The sequence below is a fragment of the Pseudophryne corroboree genome, chromosome 8 (assembly GCF_028390025.1).
Source record: "Pseudophryne corroboree isolate aPseCor3 chromosome 8, aPseCor3.hap2, whole genome shotgun sequence".
NCBI lineage: Eukaryota > Metazoa > Chordata > Amphibia > Anura > Myobatrachidae > Pseudophryne > Pseudophryne corroboree.
This window is the reverse complement of record NC_086451.1, coordinates 80717013-80739583: the sequence shown is the minus strand read 5'-3', so window position 1 is coordinate 80739583 and position 22571 is coordinate 80717013.

The window sequence follows — 22571 nt, the reverse complement described above, 5'->3', positions numbered from 1 at the left end:
AAATATTCATAATGCCCTGAGTGGGTATTAAAGGCAGTCTTCCATTCATCCCCCTCTCTTATTCGGATTAGATTGTACGCACCGCGTAGGTCAATCTTAGAAAAAATGGTGGCAGTACGAAGTTGGTCAAACAAGACCGAAATGAGAGGCAGTGGGTATGAGTTTTTAATCGTGATACGGTTCAATTCCCTGAAGTCGATGCAGGGTCGCAACGAACCGTCCTTTTTACCCACGAAGAAGAACCCCGACCCAACTGGAGACTGTGAAGGTCTGATAAATCCCTTAGCCAAGTTCTCCTGAATGTACTCTGCCATAGCCTGAGTCTCAGGACGTGACAGGGAGTACAACCTGCTCTTGGGAAGCTTAGCATTTGGCAACAAATCAATGGCACAGTCATAGGGGCGATGGGGAGGTAGTATCTCTGCAACTTTTATGGAGAACACGTCTGCAAAATCTGCATAACACCCTGGCAATCCTGGCAAACTTAGCTGCGAGAGCCTGACTGGAAGGCTCAAGCAACTCCTGAAACAATCAGTACCCCAACTAAGAATCTCCCCAGAGACCCAGTCAAATTGAGGATTGTGGGCCCTTAACCAGGGTAACCCCAACACCAATGGGGCAAAAGTACAGACAGTCACATAAAAGGACAATTTTTCAGAGTGTGTGGCTCCAATAAACAAAGAAATCTGGCTAGTGCAAGAGGTAATCTTACCCTGGGATAATGGTTCCCCGTTTAACCCACAAATCTCAATTTCCGATGCCAAGGGTACTAAGGGAACAGAGTGTTTCAGGGCGAATTGGCGGTCCATAAAAACCCCGTCGGCCCCACTGTCCACAAAGGTCTCAGTCTTGACAGTTTGACCGAGGATCTTCAAGGTCACCGGAATGATAAAAGTCTTCTTGGGAAATTCTGACTTCTGGCCTGACAGGATATTTCCCATCACCCTCAGGCCCTGAAGTTTTCCGGCTTTTCTGGGCATGATACTACCACATGACCTTTATTCCCACAGTACAAACACAACCCCTGCTGTCTCCTCCGCGTCTTCTCACGCGAGGAGAGGCGGGTAGCCCCAATCTGCATAGGCTCCTCGGAAAATTCCTCAGAGTCTGAGGTTCCCTTGGGAAAGAAGGAAACCTCTGTCTCCCTTTCAAGCCTACGCTCTCTCAGCCGTCTATCCACCCGGATGGATAACTGCATGAGCTGATCCAAGCTATCAGGCAAGGGATATTGTACCAGTTGGTCTTTTATCTGGTTAGAAAGACCTCTTCGGTACTGGTGTCTCAGGGCTGGGTCATTCCACTGGGTATCATGGGCCAACCTCCGAAACTCCGTACAGTAAACCTCAACTGGCCTTCGCCCTTGCTTAAGGATCGAAATCTGAGCCTCGGCTGAGGCCGTCTTGTCAGGGTCATCATACAACATGCCCAGTGCCGTAAAAAAAGCATCAACACTTTTAAGCGACGGACAGTCAGGCTGCAACCCATATGCCCAGACCTGTGGGTCTCCTTGTAGCAAGGAAATCACTATGCCCACCCGCTGAATCTCCGACCCAGAAGACTGAGGCCTAAGCCGGAAGTATAGCTTACAGCTCTCCTTGAAACAAAAGAACTGCGAGCGATCTCCAGAAAAACGATCCGGGAGATTTACTTTCGGCTCCTTAACCCCTGAAGGTGCTGCTGCTGCGGGAGCTCCGCCAGCAGCCTGGGAGGTGTGCATTTTAATAGACAAATCATTAAATTGTCGAGTCAGGACCTGCACCTGATCGACCACCTGTTGCAACGTATTTTGAGGGGTATGCTCCATATTCCCACAAAATTTCAACAGGAGTATTAGGCTGCTGAATATGTTATGCACACCAGTGCCTGCAGGAATGTACTGGTGTCTGAACTGTTATGCACACCAGTGCCTGCAGGAATGTACTGGTGTTTGAACTGTTATGCACACCAGTGCCTGCAGGAATGTACTGGTGTCTGAACGGATAGGGATGCAAAACAAATGAACTCACAGACAGACTGGGGAATATGACATTACGTACACAGAAGGTGGTAGGGTAACAAAATAAACACAAAGTGAACAGAGAAGCCCAGAGGCTAAGAAACTGGGTGTCTCCCTAGTATTAGTAATGCTCAGATGGAAAAAGCAAGATGTTGTGTAGATACGTAGAGAACCCGAAATGCTGTTGCTAAGGGCAACAGCAAAACCCTAAAGGGTTACCAACGGGTGTGGCAGTAAACTCCTTGGTCAGAGATGGAATGATAGACACAAGGAGAGTCTCCACAATCCTAATCCTCACTTGCAGTGCACAGGTTCAGCTTACTGCCACTAAACTGACACCTGAACACCTTGCACAGTGAGACAGGATTTAGGCAGGCAAGTCTGAGAATACAGCCGCAAACTTGCTAAGTTCACAGAGTAGCAAAAGAACCCCAGCAAGTTAAACGACTGACTCCAGTCTTACTGCTAGGTCTGGATTGGCAGAGTGTAGTACCAAATCCCCAGGCCTATTTGCAGTAAGCAACAACAAATACAAAGCTACACAGTACTGGCTAACTTTCAGGAACTGACTAACCAACAAAGATTCAGCAGCATCTGCTTAACCTGGGAAGAGGCCTTATATAGCAGGTGCTGTCCACGCCCCACTCAGACCTCACAAAAACCAGCACCGGATCCCCTGCAGTGCACAGAGCCTGTAACCACTGCACAGCAAAAGACCCGAACCGGAGTATCAGCTGCGCTCAGGTTACTCCGCTAGCACTTGTCTCCCGGTTGCCATGACGACGTGGCAGCATAGGGCAGGAGACCCTAACACGGAGGCTTTTAAAAGAGCTGTACGAACATTCTTCCAGTTATTTGCAAACTGTCGAATCGTGATGTCAGCTACAGGCACCGATGTTGCTGGAAGCGGCTGAAACTCAGGAACTTTTGGGTGAAACCCATAATTGGTAAAGAATGGCGTAGAGGAAGATGAAGAATGATACTGGTTGTTGTGGCAAAATTCAGCCCATGGGAGAAGTTGGACCCAATCGTCCTGGGAAGAAGATACATAGATACGGAGAAAGGCCTCCAAATCTTGATTCACCCTCTCAGTTTGCCCATTGGTTTGAGGGTGATAGGCTGTAGAGAATTTCAGCTTGACTTGGAGCGCTTGACAAAGATTTCGCCAGAACTTGGCCACAAACTGAACACCTCTATCGGAAATTATCTCCACAGGGAGACCGTGTAACCTGATAATCTCTTGAATGAAGACTTGTGCCAACTTGGAAGCTGTCGGTAGGCCGGTGAGAGGGATGAAGTGAGCCATCTTGGTGAACCGGTCAACTACCACCCAGATGGTATAGATTTTGTTACACACAGGGAGATCCGTGACGAGATCCATCGAGAGATGAGTACACGGATGTTGAGGAACAGACAAAGGAACCAGTTGCCCAGCGGGTGACTGGTGGGGTACTTTGTGTTTGGCACACTTTGGGCAGGAGGCCACAAATTCAGCAATGTCCTTTTTTAGGGCTGGCCACCAGTATGATCTGGAAACAAATTCTAAGGTCTTGCGTATGCCTGTGTGTCCGGTAAAGCGAGAGGAATGTGCCCAATGCAAAAGCCTCCTTCTGAGAGCCGTCTTCACAAAACTTTTCCCTGGCGGGGGCATAGAGTCCATCCTCACTGCGGAGAACGCTACTGGATCAATGATATAATGCTTGTCCGTAGACTCAGACTCATTTTCTTGCTCCCAGGAGCGGGAAAGGGCATCAGCCTTGCGATTCTGTGACCCTGGACAAAACTAATTTGAAGTCAAATCTGGAGAAAAAGAGTGCCCACCTGGCTTGGCGAGGGTTAAGACATTGAGCGCCTTTTAGATATAGGAGATTCTTGTGATCCGTCAAAATTGTGATGATATGAGAAGCTCCTTCTAATAATTACCTCCACTTTTCCAAAACGAGCATATTGCCAAAAGTTCTTGATCGCCAATGGCGTAGTTACGCTTGGCAGGAGAAAACTTGTGTGAGAAGAAGCCACAAGGATGTAGATGACCATCATTTGCTCTTTGAGACAGTACGGCACCCACCCCAATCGGAAGAGGCATCCACCTCAAGGATGAAGGGCAGACTGGTATTTGGCTGTTTAAAAACCGGAGCAGAAATTAATCTTTGTTTCAACAAATGAAAGGCTTGGGTAGCTTCTTCGGACCATTTGGAAGGGTTGGCCCCCTTTTTGGTAAGAGATGTAGTAGGTGCTACAATGGTGGAAAAGTCTTGAATAAATTTCCTGTAGTAATTGGCAAACCCTAGGAATCTCTGGATGCCCTTAAGGTTTACAGGAATCGGCCAGTCTTGGATCGCTTGAAGCTTCTCGGGGTCCATCTTAAGACCGGAACCGGATACAATATACCCCAGGAACGGGATGGATTTAACCTCAAAGACGCACTTTTCCAGTTTGCAATACAAATGGTTGGTATGGAGACAGGACAAAACTTCTTTCACCCAGAACCGATGTTCCTCCAGATTATTCGCGAAGATAAGGATATCATCGAGATAAACCACCATATGACGATAAATAATGTCTCTGAAAATTTCATTCACGAAATGTTGGAATACCGCTGGAGCATTGCTGAGTCCGAAAGGCATGACGAGGTACTCGTAATGTCCGTCACGGGTGTTAAAAGCTGTCTTCCACTCGTCACCCTTCCGGATACGGATGAGATTATAAGCACCCCTCAGGTCTAATTTAGTGAAGATAGTGGCTCCACTGACGCGGTCAAACAAATCGGTGATAAGCGGCAGAGGGTACCGATTTTTCACTGTGATGTCGTTCAGACCCCGTAGTCAATACAAGGCTGCAGGCCACCATCTTTCTTCTTTACAAAGAAGAAGCCTGCACCAGCTCGAGAAGAGGAAGGCCGGATGAACCCTTTAGCCAGTTTTTCTTTGATATACTCCTCCATGGAGTGGGTCTCAGGCAACGACAATGGATATGTGCATCCACGACGAGGAGTTTTCCCTGGATTGAGGTAGACAGGACAGTCCCATTCTCTATGGGGAGAAGGAATATCGTCTGAAGACTTGCTGAAAACATTGGTGAAGTTCTGATATGGAGAAGATGGAACATCAGGAGACTTAGAGGAAGATTTGCAAACTGGAAGCACTTTATGTAAACATGTCTTAGAACAGGAAGGACCCCATGCCAGGATATGGGTCGTCTTCCAATCAACTTGGGGATTATGCAGATGAAGCCATGGGAGGCCTAGAACCACAGCATGAGTGGCCCTTGGGATTACCAGGAAGGAAATCAACTCTGTATGTAGAACCCCTACCTTCAGACGGATAGGTAGGGTCTTGGAGGTAATCACCGCATCAGGAATCCTACTGCCGTCCAAGGCAGTTAAAGGTATAGGTATAGGAGATGACAGTCTCTCAGTGGGTAGAGACCACTGCTTAACGAACCTCTCAGTAATAAAGTTTCCAGCTGCTCCAGAATCCAATAAGGCAATAATATTCTTGGTACGCTGAGCCACCTGAAGAGAAACTGAGAGTACTTGAAGATGGAGAAGAATACATTACTCCTGACTGACCCTCTCCTTGGCAGGCTAGGATTTGGAGTTATCTGGACGCTCGGGACAGGCATTAATGAGGTGGGACTGTGCAGCACAGTATAGGCAAAGGCGATTGGATCGACGTCTTCTGCGCTCTGCTGGAGAAATTCGTGAGTGACCTATCTGTATAGGTTCATCTTTAGATGGAGACGGCTGACGAGGAGGAGCAACAGAAAGAGTCTTGTGAACTGTTGACCTACCTCGCTACATAGCCCTTTCACGGAACCGTAGGTCAACTTTAGTGCAGAGTGATACGAGCTCATTCAATTTCGCGGGTAAGTCTCTAGTGGCGAGCTCATCCTTAATACGTTCCGATAGGCCTTGCCAAAAAGCTGCAGAGAGGGCTTCCTCATTCCAGGAGACTTCAGATGCCAACGTCTGGAATTGCACTAAATACTGGCCGACAGTTCGTGTCCCCTGACGAAGCCGAAGGATCTCAGAAGAAGCTGACGACACTCGACCTGGCTCATCAAAGATACGTCTGAATGTAGCCACGAAGTCGGAGTAGGATGACAGCAGGGTATCTGATTTTTCCCATAGGGGTGATGCCCAGTCGAGGGCGGAACCACTGAGTAGAGAGATTATGTATGCAACTTTGGTGCGGTCTGTAGGGAAAATGCTGGGTTGCAACTCAAAGTGGATCTCGCACTGGTTCAGGGAACCCCTGCAGGATCCATCATACTTGGCAGGTGTCGGCAAGTGGAGACGTGGTGGAGAAATGGGTATGGTGGGTGGGGATACCACCGGAGGTACTACTGTCGGCATACTGAACGCCCCTGACCAATGGAGGGTAGCTTGAATTTCATCCAGTCGGGAGGAGAGGTCCTGGAGACACCGGATAACATGGCCTTGTGCAGCCTCCTGATGTTCAAGACTGGCTGCCAGTTCTTGCATCGGCCTGGTCCCTTGGACTTGGTCTCTAACCGGATCCATTAGGTCAGTGCTTACTGTCACAACTGAGGGCTGGTGATGGTAGCTGTAAGCCTCAGTTGTGGGGCCTGACGGGTACCGCAATTTAGGAGGTGAAAGAGGACTCCTAGACATGCACTTTAAGTAGTGGCACCCAGATGCCCGAAGGCGTGACCACGACAACAGATGATGCCTTTGAGGGTTTTTATTGAGAACATAAAAGTCATAAATAAGCAACCAAACAATAAATGAAAACGTGAGTCTCTGACACACTACTGGTAGACCAGCAGCCCGGGGTTAGAGTGAAAGTACTTGTATAATACTTGGGAGTCCAGGTGAGGTTAAAGGTGATGCTGGGAATCACAGGTGCAACTTAAAATGAAGCTGGAGTTCGCAGGTAACTGTGAGCGAAGCTGGGGTTCGCAGGTAACTGTGAGTGAAGCTGGGGTTCGCAGGTAACTGTGAATGGTACTGAGATTCACAGGATTTGTATTCCACAGGAAGGATTAATACTGGTTGAGAGGTAAACAGAGAACTGTTGGAGAGTGGCTGCTGGGAAGCCGGAGAGATACACTCTGCTAGCGCTGGGTGCGGGAACAAGGGTGGCAGGTAGCACCGCAGAGCTTTAGCACAGGAGAGCTGGAACTGTACCGCAGAAGGAAAACACCAGGGAGTCAGGCTATACCGCAGGGAAGGTCCACAGGAGAGTCCACAGTGAACTGCACACTGGTATTGCAGGAGAGACAATTGAAGCACTGACAATCTTCTGGGTGCTGGGACAGGATACCTATACCTGCTGGATAGCAGGGATTGGCTGACAATTATGACCTGGCTCCAGCAGCACTGAGGATAGGTGAACCAGCGACATGTGATCCAAATCCAAGATGGCTGCGCCCATTGACGGAGATTGAAGGGGAAGAAGCATTCTGAAACCATGTGTAAAGCCACAATGGTGGCGGAGGCTGCAGCAGCAGAACTTCACGCGCCCAGTTGCGCGCAGCGGCCGTAGGGATGGAAGCGGCGGCTGGGGCACACAGAGGACGCACATCCAGCAGAAGACCACAGGCGCGGCAGCGCCGCACTGCTGTAAGTGCAAATACTGAGAAGGGCGCTGAAACCAGCGCTGCAGGCAATGACCAAAAACATAGCTATGGCCCGGCTCTGGTTCGCTGCGCCAATCTCAGGAGGCACCTAACAGGTAGGAAATGGCGTCTAGATACCCGGATCATGACATTCAGGACAGGATACGATGGTTCCACTCTCGCCCAAGAGTGCCGATACACTCGGCAATGCAAGTACTAGGCCTCATGGTGTCGACGTTCGACATGGTAGAGTATGCTCAGTTTCATTCCCGCCCTCTACAGAGGTAAATCCTTTCCAAGTGGGATGGCCTGCCACATCGAATCAGGTCTCAAATGATCTCCTTGACTCCGGAGGGTTGGGGCGCGGTGCTGGAGCAACACTCTCTCCAGGGTCGGTGGACCAGGGAGGAATCTCTCCTCCCGATAAACATTCTGGAATTGCTGGCAGTGTTCAATGCTTTGACTCTTGCCCTGCCTCTGATACAGAATAGGCCTGTTCAAGTACAATCAGACGACGCCACCACGGTGGCTTACATAAATCATCAAGGTGGCACTCAAAGCCGCATGGCAATGATGGAAGTATCAAAAATCCTTTATTGGGCGGAATGCCATCTGCCAGCAATATCGCCAGTGTTCATTCCGGGGGTCCTCAACTGGGAAACGGACTCAGTCATCAGGACGTACACGCCGGAGAGTGGTGTCTTCATCCGTAAGTCTTTCAACTCCTAGTGGACAAGTGGGGCCTACCAGATGTAGACCTGATGGCGTCTCGACACAATCACAAAGTTCCGGTCTTCGGATCAAAGACAAATGATCCTCAAGCAGCGTTCGTGGACACACTGGCAATTCCATGGAACTTTCGGCTACCCTACGTGTTCCCCCTAGTGTCACTCCTGCCCAGGGTACTGCGGAATTTCAAGCAAGAAGGAGTAATACTACTTCTAGTCGCTTCAGCTTGGCCCCGACGGCATTGGTACTCAGACCTGCAGGGTCTATCCATAGAGCGTCCTCTTCTACTTCTTCAATGCCCAGACCTCCTCGTTCAGGGCCCTTGTGTCTACCTGGACCTGGCCAGGCTGGCTTTGACGGCGTGGCTCTTGAAGCTTCACTCCTGAGGGCCAAAGGATTCTCAGAGGCGGTTATCCAAACTATGCTAAAAAACCCACAAACCGGCTTCTGTGCAGATTTATTATAGGGTCCAGACCTCTTACTTCACCTGGTGTGCTGCTAAGAATTACGATGCTTACAAGTTTAGTACTTCCAGACTTCTAGCTTTTCTGCAACAAGACCTGGATTTAGGACTCCGTCTGGCCTCCCTCAAGGTTCCCATATCTGCCTTGTTGGTGTGGTTTCAGAGGAAAATTGCATCTATTCTTGACATTCATACATTCACTCAGGGCGTACTGCGGATTCAGCCTCCCTGTGTCCCTCCTGTGGCTCCATGGGATCTGTCTTTTGTCCTGAATGCCCTGGAAGAGTCTCCATTTGAACCTCTTGAGTCAGTGGACCTTAAATGGCTCACAGCCAAGGTCCTGTTTCTGCTGGCTATTGCCTCAGCTAGTAGGGTGTCGGACTTAGGTGCTTTGTCCTGTCGTCCACCCTTTCTGATATTCCATCGTGACCAGGCAGTTCTGAGAACTCGCCGAGGTTACTTACCTAAAGCGGTGTCATCTTTTCACCTTAACCAAGAGATTATGGTTCCAGCCTTCATCTCTTCTGACTTATCCTCCAAAGAGTGGTCTTTGGATGTGGTAAGGGCTCTCCATGTTTATGTGGAGAGGACTGCCTCTATCAGGAGGTCAGATACCCTTTTTGTACCTTTTGGTTTCCACAGACGTGGCTGGCTTGCGAATAAGCAAACCTTGGCCAGATGGATTAAAATGGTGATTGCACAAGCTTATACGCAGGCTGGGCTCCCGGCTCCTGCTGCTATTAAGGCCCATTCTACTTGGTCTGTTGGACTTCTTTGGTGGCCCGCCGTAGCGTGTCCGCAGAACAATTGTGCAAGGCGGCTACGTGGTCCTATGTGAACAATTATTAGGTTCTATGCCTTTGATACTTCCGCCTCCCAGGATGCTTCCTTTGGACACTGGGTTCTCATACCCTCTAAGGTGCGTCCCCTCCCTTGAGGAAATGCTTTAGGACACCCCCGATGTATTCCCTGTGGAACACAGTGTACCCCACTGCAGAAAAGGAGATTTATGGTAGACTTACCATGGTTAAATTTCTTTCTGCAAGGTACACTGGGTTCCACAGGGCGCCCATCTTGACGCACTTAGCTTCTTTGGGTTTGTAAGGCATTAGCCGCTGGTCACTTCTCCTGTCGTGAGAACGTGGTTATATGTGACTAACATTTGCCTTCTCTTCTACCTGCTTCTGCATTGGACTGGTTAACTAAAACTGAGCTCACAGTGCCTGGAGGCGGGGTTAATAGAGGAGGCCCCGCAATGCATCTTGGGACAGTCTAAAGCAGGGGTGGGGAACCTCAGGCCCGGGGACCGTATAAGGCCCGCAGAGCCACTTGATCCGGCCCGGCCATGCTCACCTAACCGAGATGCCGGGCGCACGCTGAGATTTTGTTACTAGTGGGCGCCCGGCTTCTTCCCCTCAGCAGCAGCTGGAGGCAGGAGCTCACTCCTGAGCTCCGGCTTACGGCTCTGGCAGTGTTCTTGTGTGGCTGTGCGGTGCTATGGGAGAGATGTCATGACGTCTCTCCCATAGTTCTGAGGAGCAGGCGACCAGGCAGAGGGCAATGGTCTGGAAGCAGAAGCAGGGCTGGTGAGTATTGTTTTTTTTTTCTTTTAATGTGTGTGTGTAAGTGGCGCTACTAGGGGGCATTTGTAATGGGGCATAACAAGTGACTGGGGGCATATCTAATGGGGCATAACAAGTGACTGGGGGCATATCTAATGGGGACATATCTACTGGGGCATAACAACTGACTGGGGTATATCTACTGGGGGCATAACTACTGACTGGGGATAACTACTGACTTGGGGCATAACTACTGGGGGCATATCAAATGGGGGTAGGATAATTATTAAGTTGATAATTTTTGTATGGCCCCCGAAGAATTTTATAAATATCCAAATGGCCCTTGGTAGAAAAAAGGTTCCCCACCCCTGGTCTAAAGCTTTAGCCTGTTGTTGCCTCTGGATCAAGATCCATCTCTACACCCCCGATGTATTCCCTGTGGAACCCAGTGTACCTCGCAGAAAGAGATTTAACCATGGTAAGTCTACCATAAATCTCCTTATATGTGTTCAGCAGTAATCACATTACATTCACATTCAGAACATATGCTTTAAGAATGATTCCAACCAAATATTCAACTTAAGCAAAAGAATAGAAAATAAACTGAAATGAATGAATGATAAGCTCCCTATGACCATTAATTTTTTTTAGACATGTAATGGGTTACCTACTTTCAACATGCAGAAGACATTCAGAAACCCGTATTGTAGAATCTCAGCTAAGCAAACTGATAGAATACTATAGGTATCACTTCTTGTAATCTACCATTAAAAAAAATAATAATCAGTTATTAGGCATTATCATTTAAAGCAGAGGTGGGGAACCTTTTTTCTGCCAAGGGCCATTTGTATTTTTGGGATAGTAGGTGTGGCCTTACACATAATGCCCAAATTAGTGCTCCTTACACATAGTGGCCCCAGTAATAGCTGCTTACACATACTGCCCCAGTAATGCCCACAGTAGTGCCAGATACACATAATGGCCCAGTATAGTTCCAATTACACATAATGCCTCAGTACAGTGGCAGTTACACATAATACCTCAGTATAGTGCCAGTTACATATAATGCCCCCAGCAGGGCACTCACCACCACTGCAGGAGAGGTCCCATCCAGACTCCTGCACATCACCAATCCAGGTCCACACTATCTCACCACCACCTCCTCTGATCAGCAGCAGCCTCCAGTAAGCAGGTGAGCTAGAAGCCAGGCACAGGTGTCTCAGAACAGCAGGAGCTCGGAAGACACACTCATACAGACACCGCGCCCAGCACCACGTAATACACACAACCCACATTCTCCTTGGGTACCAGACCATGACCCCTCCTAGTCCCACCCACGGTTGCCTAGGACAGGGTAACCCACGCCCCCCTCCATTAGATGTCACCTTCCTCCTAGTCCTGCCTGCTGCCATCCCTCGCCTAGTCCCACCATCTGCCGTCCACTAATCCATGTTTCCCTCTGTCCATCCCCCTCCTAGTCCCACGTGCAGTTTTCCTAGTACCCTGGCCAGACGTTCCCCACCCCTGATTTAAAGAAAGTCTCCACCCAAAACTTAAATTGAGAGTTGGATGTAACCTGGAAGACTCAAATAAGAGAAATCTATTTACCATTGGTGTGGCATTCACATTCTCCTAAATAATTGGGCAGCTTTGAAGACTGCACAAGTCCAGTCCTACACACTACTGTGCATGTGAAACAGGCCTGGCTTACTACAGACATAGCGCATAGGCAAATACATGGGGGTTTACTGTTGCCTGGAAACCCCCCTCCCTAGCCCACACCATGACCACTATAGCAATTGTATATTGTAATACAATTTTACTAGAGTTGCATGTTTTAAAGATCTCAGTATTACAAATAAAATAATTAGCAACACTGGTGGATCTTTTAAAATGTGTCAGCCAGTAATTAATACACGTGTGTATGTAACACCCCTGGTGTTGGCAGGGTATGTCTAAGTGGTTGAGATATGTATCACAGTTGTTGGGTGGCTAGGTGATGGACATTTCTCCTGAAATGTTGTTCCCAGTACCTTGTCTCGTAGTACTGTGCACAGAGAGGTAGGATATATCAATACATATCAGAAATGAGTCAACAATCCAACAGGAGATCTTTGTATTGAGCTGCAATGAACTCTGGGTTGAAGATGACTGATTGATTATTTGACTTTGAATTTAAAGACTCACAAAAGATTTGGGTATCAAGAAGAACAAGAGAAGACAATTTGCTACACTTCCCACCACAAAGGATCATTCAGTATGCAAAAGACAATTGGTTTGAATCACAGAAGAAGAATATCATTGGAATCACAAATCAACATAAAATAATTGGAATCATAAATAATAGCAAGAACAATCGAAAACACAATCTGTAATCATAAACAATAACTTACTAGATATCCCTAGCCAATGTATAAATATCTTCACAGCAAATATCGTTGGAGCTTTGGTTAAAGTCTGCTGTTCCACAGTGTGTCAATGGGGAATTGGGCACACAGATGTATGGGGGAAATCCTGGATTGGAATAATGTTAATTGTACTTAGTTCTTTTATCCAAAGATGGTGTAACTAGCGAAGGAATTGAGTTGGCATTGTCACTTGACAATGCCAACTCAATTAACAATAAGGGGCTTTGGATGGAACAGTCTCTTACAGGTGCCAGATTTTACTTGTATTTGTATACAGTAAATCAATCAGTCCTCAGTATATAGGGTGATGGATAGTGCACAAACTGAAGCTCTTTCCCTGATGGTTGGCACACAATATGGATCCCATTCCCTTATGGTTGTAAACAATACAGACTCCATTCCTTGAAAGTCAGTGCACAATATGGAGCCCATTCCCCAATGGTTGGTGCAAAATACGTAGCCTATTACCTGATGGTTGGTGCAGAATATGGAGCCCACCCCCACATGGTCATGGCACAATATGGAACCCATTCCCTGATAGTTGGCACACAATATGGAGCCCATTCCTTTGTAGTTGACAAACAATATGAGCTCTTTCTCTGATGGTCAGTGGACAATATGGAGCCCACTCCTTGAAAGTCGGTGCACAATATAGAGCCCATTCCCCAATGGTTGGTGCACAATACATAGCCCATTCTGATGGTCAGTGCACAATACTGAGCCCATTCCCTGATGGTTGGTGCACATTACGTAGCCCATTCCCTTATGGTTGGTGCAAAATACGTAGCCCATTCCTTGATTTTCTGTGTAGAATATGTAGAACAGTATTTGTGTTGGGATAGTTTTGGCACTTCTTAAGTCTTATTTAAGCTTCTTCTCTGTCTTCAGATAGGTGGTTTTCAGGTATATGTCAAAAAGAGAAAAAAAAACATTGTGTACACTGTGATTCAGTCAACCTCTGTAATATTAGGGGTTGTATTCACCAAGTTGATAGTAGACATTGGACAATTTTACACCATTGCCCGACAGGGGTTGCTGTGCTACAAAGAGATGGAAAGTTTGTGTTGTTGCGCTAATGGGCAGGATGTACTGGATGTTTTTTTTTAAAGGGGCAATCATTTACAAGCATAACCATGCCTTGTAAATGATTGCCCCTTTAAAAAAGGTCTGAGTTCAGCCGGCATCCCGCACGTCCGGTGAACTCGGACTCCATTACAGCCTGCCCATTAATGGGACTTTAAAATCCAACAAGGATTATGTAAGAATAGACATACCCTGTACCAATATGGAAAGTATTACAATATGGCATGATTTTTTAAAAGATTGTAATACAGTCCATACTATTACACATTGATTCTCCCAGTTAAAACAAATCATCCTAACTAGCCCCCTTATACTTAACATTACTTTCCCTCATGTATATTTATTTCTCCATCCAACCCCACTCTCTCTTTTGATGATCCATTTACCTTCTCTTTGGTGGAGAAAGGGTATCCGGTCTATAGATCTACACTAAAAAGGTCTACAGTCAATAGGTCAACCACTAATGGTAGACATTGCATTAGGTCAACGGGGTCAAAAGGTTGTCGGGGTCAAAAGGTCGACATGTGAAATGTAGATAGTTCAAAAGGTTGATATCTTCAAAAGGTCCACGTGGTCAAAACATCAACATGACAATGGTCGACATGCATATGATAGACACAAGTTTTTTACTTTTTTTCAACTTTTTAATACTTTTCCGTCCACGTGGACTACGATTGGGAATAGTAACCTTGCCTGAAGTCGCTCACCATGCAAGGGGATGTGGTACACTAATAGGACTTTTATGTGGCAAAAAAGTGACAAAACACCCCAAAAAAAACCATTAAAAAATTGTCTACCTTTGTTGTGTCGACCATTTACATGTCGACTTTTTGACCCTGTTGACCTTTTGACACTGTCGACCTTTCCTACTGTCTACCTATTCTATGTTGACCTTTACCCTTTCGACATTTTGACCTAATGCATGTCTATCATTAGTGGTAGACCTATTGACTGTAGACCTTTTTAGTGTAGATTTAATAATCCACTCCCGGAGGAAGTAGGTCATACTGTGGAGGCAAGAGGAAGTAGCAATAGGCTTCAAGGCCCCTGCATGAGGATAGATAAAGCACTTGGCCTGGGCTGGCATAAACCACTTGCCTATAACCTCACTTCCACACTCAACCCTTGCGGATGCAGTGAAGAAAATAATCTTTTCCCCTATTTAAAAATTGTTTTGGCCAATCAGCCAATCAGTGTTGGTAGGAAATAACCAATGTTGCTTTTAAACTCCCTGCGCCATGGTCGCAGGCTGATCAGCCTATTGGTTGATCAGGTGCTGTATAAACATGTGATGCTTTTGGCTTTCTCCATTTGGTTATCAGGAACTGCAGCAGCCATTTTGCATCTATGCACCTGGTTTAGTCATTTCTCAATGAGTGACGAGCATGTAAGTAGGAGAGTAGCCAATGCTGTATTTAAATGTTTGATAATGTAGGAAAATCTAATACCTACATCAGTGAGTCCCAACCTCGTTCTTCAAGGCACACAAACTGTCCAAATTTTAGTGATATCCAGGCTTGAGCACAGATGGTTAAATTAAAATACCTGAGGTACTAATTAATTCACCTGTGCTCAAGTATGGCGTTCCTTAGAACCTGGACTGTTAGGGCTGTAACACACGATCTGTTTTTTCCCGGATGGCAAAAAGCCGGACAAACTTTGTCCGGCTTTTTGCCATCCGGGAGGGTCTTTCACACACAACGGCTTAGAGCCGTGTCTAATGCTGTGCGCATGCGCAGCATTAGACACGTCTTGAAAAAAAAAAAAAAAGTTGTGTGTGAAAGCTTCCCTTCACATACACGGTCCACTGCCTACTAAGACGGCACGGCCCCGGCACGGCAGCCGGACCTTCCAGTGGATAGTTCCGGCTGCAACCCGGCAGCCGGGCCGGGGCCGTGCAATGTGAAAGGACCTTACCCCTCACACTGTTAATTACAATGCCGGCACGGGAAAAAGCCATCCGGCTTTTTCCTGGCCGGCAAAAGCTGGCGCGTGTGTTACAGCCCTTAAGCTGTGTACACACGGTGAGATCCCTGCTATGCCCGATTTTGACTATGTGATTTCCCTTGAACTCCCCCAGAGCCCAGATAGCACAGATTTTGACTATCTGAACTTTCTATTTTGTCTGTGTACGATTTTGACTTTAGAGTGCTTTTTGGACCAAAGTTGGGAACCCCTGGACCGCATGGACTATAAAAACACAAAAGGCAATCACATATTCTTAATATTTACAGTCGTCAGAAGCAATACAATGTGACACAATGCTACTTTCCCTCATTTTCCATGGGAAAACACAGCACTCCACACCCCTTAAATCAGTTTGAGATTAATATATATTTATAGAGGCAGCAGGGCATGACAGCAAACAACACAGAGAATAAAACATATGGGAACAGGTGTGATGCGGGTGGCTGTGAGGGCACCATGCCAGGGCATCATCATAGGGTAAACAAAGCGGTAACATAAGATGATTTCCTAAGAAGGACAATCATTATAAAGACCTATGTTTTGTAGCCCAGACTGTCTACCTGTTTACAGTCCTAGGGCTCGATTTATTACAATTCTAGAGAAAAGGGCTCCCTTCTCTGGAGATTGGCTGTCACAGCAAATGTACAATTTATTATGGGATTATTGGGTTGAGTTGGGAATGTGTGACCGTCAGGGTCACAATACCGATGGCGGGATCCCGGCTGTGAGATAACCGGAGGGGGAGCGCAACGAAGCCCCTTGTGGGTGTCGTGGACACCCACGAGTGGGAATAGTCCCTGTTGGTCGGCATGCCGACAGGCGGGATTGTGAGCGGGGGCAGAGGAGTAGCTAAGTGCCATGGTGCCCGGAGCAAGGGTATGTTTCGGCGCCCCCTCCCCTTTACTAAATTCGCTGCATGTTACATTTGAAAAGAAAAAATATTTAAAAATCCAAAATTGGTAACAGGACCGGTTATAGACCCTGCGGAGCTCAGGGCGAAAGTTTCCTTTGGGTGCCCCTCCATGTTTAAAAAAGGGACATGGCTTCATAGGGAAGGGGCGTGGCTACAGAATAGTACCAATTCAGATTGCACCACACAGTACTGTCCGTTATTCACCACATAGTATATACACGTTACGCCATACAGGAGAGCCCCTTATACACGTTATGTCACAGTAAAGCCACTTATACATGTTACTCTGCAGTTTGTAATGCAGAGAGAGGTGCTGCAGCAGCTGGGACAGAGAGAGGGATGTAGCATGACAGATGTAATCCTGACGCACAGCTACAAGCAGACAGACATATAAAGAGGGAGGCAGGGCGCCGGCTGTGTCTCCTGTTGTCGCCTCTGGCATGCCTTGTTCCCTACCCAGTCTCTGAGTCAGTGTGTAGCCCTTTGCTTCTCCTCCTTCTGCTCTGCGGCTGCCTGTACAATGGCCTGCGGTATAGCGGGTGGAGGGAGGGGGGATGTCAGGCGGCTGTGCGCCCTCTAACTTTTCAAGCGCCCGGAGCTTGAGCTCCACTGGAGCCCCCCTCGCTACCCCCCTGAGCGGGGGCGGGATGTAGTAGGCGTCGCTATTGCGGTCACATAACTACATTCCATTGGGTTAAAGCCAGAGAGGTCAGAAGTCATCAAGCAGCTCCACCGCAGGATGTTTTTTTTACCTTTAATATGGGATCCAGCGCCACTAGAGAGGCTCTTGGCCGATTCACATTGCTATGCATATATACCAATGTTAACGCGCATGCGCATAGAATATACAAGAAAGTGAATACACTTTGATGTTGTCAAAGTCAAAATAACAAGTGCTGGGCTGGTGGTGGGGAGGAGGGAGGGCTTTACCGGGACTCACGTGGCAGTCCCTACATGGTAAATATCGGTGGTGATACTTTATGTACGGCTGCTGTATGCAGAACAACCATTTACAGTACATGATAATAGTTACTACTTCCCACCACTAGACATTAATGCTAAATAGATCCCAAAATTCAACCACATCAACTAACACACATTTTTTTTTAGCAGGCAATTAACTTACCAGCAGGTGTTTGGATTGTTTGAGAAACTGGAGCATTTGGAGGACCCCATGGAAATACGAAACCTCTGTAGAGATATTGCCTTGGTTGGAAACTAATCCATGGCACTGTGGCATAGCAATGCTAATCACTGTGCACTGTGCCATCTCAGATGGTCAATTACAAAGGAAGATACATGAAATGTGCAATGCAAAACTAGTGGTCCCGCAGCGGTGTGAAGGAAGGCGGGGCATATTGATTATATCCACACCTGGTTCTCCATGGTAGGCCAGGAGTCCAGGAAAAGGGTAACCACTCCCCCTGTGATGCTGTTGCTTCATCCCATGTTGCACTGCACTGGTACACCTACTTTTCTGGAGCTGTATAGAGACAATCTTGTTTCCTTTTGCAAAGTGGTATCGAAAGGAGATAAAGGGGTGTAGAGGAGAGGGTTCATTTTTAGGAGTTCCATGATGTGGCCGGCACATGTGTCAGTGAGAAGACACAGGGCCTAATTCAGAGCTGATCGCTGCAATGGCAGCGATCGCACCTTGAAGCCTTATGTGTTGTGCGCATGCGCAGCGGCCACACTGTGCATGCCCACGGCCACACTGTGCATGCCCACACAGTGAGATGCAAATTGACAGCCAGAGGCGGTCAGGGGGCAGGAGGGGGCGTGTCGGCAGCGTTCTAATGGTATTAGGGGGGCGCGATTCGGATGACGCATGTGTGTCCCGACCGTTGCTGGGGTGGGCCGTGGCGACTGCGTGACGTCACACACAGCCGCTGCAAGCCAAAACATGGCGGGTAGCCACCTGCCTCCACAGCTAGATGGGGTGCTTCCATGAGTGCAGAGAACTGGAAGAGCGAGTGTGAGATGTCACAGCCCGGAACCAGGTACCGCCAGGCCTATGCAAAGGCGCAGATGCCGCGGCCTCTTGACAAGCTGAAAATCGCTGAGACGGGTCCAGTCAGAGAGCGGAATAACCTGAAAGGTTCAGAGTGAGGTTCACTTTGTGTTACAGATTGCAAGCAGGGTAAGTGCTAGACCCAACTGTCCATTTGAATGGAGGAAAGGGGTGCTACCAGGCCCTTAATAGGGAATCCCAAAGAGTAACTCCTGTTTGAACACAGTTTAGAGATATAACTTGTGAGAGGAACTTGAGAGAGACATTGAGTTGCTTTAAAGAGTAAAGACTGAGGGGGTCATTCCGAGTTGATCGCACATAGCAACTTTTTGCTGCTCGTGCGATCAACTTGACGCCACCTATGGGGGAGTGTATTTCAGCATAGCAGGGCTGCGATCGCTTGTGCAGCCCTGCTATGCTAAAAAAGTTTTGTGTGAAACAAGACTAGCCCTGCAGTTACTTACCCTGTGCGATGGATCCAGCGATGAAGGTCCCGGAATTGACGTCAGACATCCGCCCTCCAAACGCCTGGACACGCCGGCGTTCCGATCTCCACACCCGGAAAACGGTGAGTTGATGCCCCGGAAGGCCTTCCTCCTGTCAATCTTCTTGCGGTCACCGCTGCGACCGCTTTCTTTCTACACGGCGTTGCTGCCCTGCGACAGCCACCACCGGGCAACGACGCGCCTGTGCAATGCGACCGCCGTGCAAGCGCAGTTCCGACCCCTTTGCACCACTGCGATGAACTGCAGCATGCGAACGGATCGGAATGACCCCCAGAGTTATTTGTTAAAGGAATGATTACTACAGAGAAAGTTGCATTGCTAGAGATCCAAAGATAACTTTGCTTTACAGTCTTTTGCAATACTAAAGAACAGTGTAATTTCTGCCAATAAAACCCAGGATTAATATTGCTTCACAAGTTCCGTTGTCCCCATTGCGTCACTGTGACACTGTAGGATCTCCATCCCTTGTGCAACAAGAACAGTTACACCACAGCCCCATTGCAATACTGTGCCACTGTAGGATGCAAGAGCTCCACCGTAAATTGCCCGTGAAGATTGGGATGTTCTTAGTCAGGTTAGTTAGGAAAGTAGTAATTGCTATTGAAACAGTATTTTTAATCACTTTCTTCATTGTCCTCATTGGTGTCTTATTTTCTTGGAATATGCATGTATATGTGATTAGATTGATTGAACCATTGAAATATTGAATGTTCCAGCGAATTGTGAGCTGTAGTCAAATGTGATTTACTTGTCTTCTTAAATTCATCATTATTATTGTGATTGTACAATTTTGCCAGATAACTAATCACCATCTTTAATCCAGAGTTCTTTGTGGCTCAATAAAAGAGACGTCCTGTTGGAAATTACTGTTGCGTATTAATCTATCCTACCTCTCTGAATAAGGTACAATAAACAAGATACAGGAGAAAACATCTTAGGGAAAGGGTCTGTCACATGGTATCCGTTCACATGGTCGACCATGTTATGGTCGACAGTCATTAGGTCGACCACTATTGGTCGACATTGACATGGTCGACATGGACACATGGTCGACACATGAAAGGTCGACATGAGTTTTTTAACTTTTTTTCCTTTTGGGGAACTTTTCCATACTTTACGATCCACGTAGACTACGATTGGAACGGTAATCTGTGCCGAGCGAAGCAGTAGCGGAGCAAAGGCACCATGCGAGGGGACGCGGTGCACTAATTGGGGTTCCCAGTCACTTTACGCAAAAAACGACACCAAAAAAAGTTAAAAAACTCATGTCGACCTTTTCATGTGTCGACCTTTCATGTGCCGACCATTTTCATACCGGAACCCTGTCACATAGCCATCGAACACCTGTGATACCTCTTCCAACCACTTAGAAACCTGCCAACCCTGGGGTGTTACACCAGCTAACGTTCCTCTATTGTACATCCTAGGGATCCTTATTTATATTATCCTTATATTTGTGTGTATCCCCCAAAAATGTGTGGCTTGCAAATATTAATTGATAAGCAGGCGATAATAAAACCACCCCAGCTACTGCAAGCTAATATGGTTATTTCAGAATACTCGTCATTCAAACTGTTTCTTTAAGAATCCTCACTGTTGGTTTCTCTAGTCTATTTGCAAAGTGGAATCTGACTTAAAAATACAGTAATTAGGCATGTAATTCAATCACTACATTAGAAGAACAATAGAGCCTACAGCCTGAGAAAGCCTAAGTTGTCCACAAAATGCTGGAACAAAACAAATATCAAGCAAATGTGTAATTGAAAAGATTTTATGACAACTGTGCCAATGTAAACATTATCAGGAACCCACAACCAATTTCACACGCCCCATTGTCCTATATAAATCTTGGTCAGACCGCTTGTTCAGACGCAGGTGTAGAGACATGCAAATGAGTAACACATCTATGTTTGATTATGTCATTTGAAAGCTATTGAAAGTGCAGGTGTCTCCACACCGTGGAGGCAGCCATTTGTGGTCCAAATCAATATTTATGAGAGTGAATCTTATCAAATCACTAGTGACACCATTGAGCTACAGTACAAGGTGTACCTGATAACGACAAGCGAAGAGCTTTGTGCCATTTGCTCTGCGCACATAGCAGTTTCGGTAAGGAGTGCTGCGCTCATTTCTCCATACACCTCCATGGACTGCGAGCAGCAATGGGTGAGATACACATATCACAAAGCCATTATCGCGGCACATCACCCATATTTCACTCTGCCCCTAAATGCCAAGTCAAATTGTTTCCAATATAGGTGCTTTACCCTAAGCAAAAACATATTGGGGGTCAATCCGAGTTGTTCGCTCGCTAGCAGTTTTTAGCAGCCGTGCAAACGCTATGCCGCCTCCCACTGGGAGTGTATTTTAGCTTAGCAGAAGTGCGAACAAAAGGATCGCAGAGCGGCTACCAAAAAATGTTGTGCAGTTTCAGAGTAGCTTCAGACCTGCTCAGCGCTTGCGATGACTTCAGACTGTTCAGTTCTGGATTTGACATCACGAACACGCCCAGCGTTCTTCCAGCCACGCCTGCGTTTTTCCTGGCACGCCTGCGTTTTTTCGATCACTCCCTGAAAACGGTCAGTTGACACCCAGAAACGCCCTCTTACTGTCAATCACTATGCGGTCAGCAGTGCGACTGAAAAGCTGCGCTAGACGTTTTGTAAAACTACATCGGCCGTTGTGAAAGTACGTTGCACGTGTGCATTGCGCCGCATACGCATGTGCAGAAGTGACAATTTTTTGCTTCATCGCTGCGCAGCGAACATTTTCAGCTAGCGATCAACTCGGAATGACCCCCATTGTCTACTACATACTAGGGAGGCCAATCCCGGGATCGGGATTGGCGGGATCCCCGGATTTAGGCCAAAAAACGTCCGGGAAGCTCCAATCCCGGGGATTGCGGGATTACCTGCCCCATTATTTTTTTAATGTCGGGCAGTATTGAGCATCCTCAGGAGACTCAGACGCTGCCCGGCTCTTTCCTCCCAGCTCCCCCTGCCCCCAGCAGTGTATACTGTGCAGCGTGACATGATGTCAGAGGTCACACTGCGCAGACTGGCACCAAACCCGGGCCACCCGGACCTCACATCGCCACCCGCGAGCCCTCCCACCCATGATGGTGAGTATTTGTGTGAGCTGGGGTGGGCGGGAAATCAACCCAATCCCGGGTATCCCGGGAATTACGGAATTGACCTTTGTTCAATCCCAAGACCCGGGATTGAAAAAAAGGCCCAAGATTGGCCTCTCTACTACATACCTATCATTCAAGATTCTTATAGACACAGGAAAAGAACAAGGGGCCTAATTCTGAGTTGATCGCAGCAGCAAGTTTGATAGCAATTGGGCA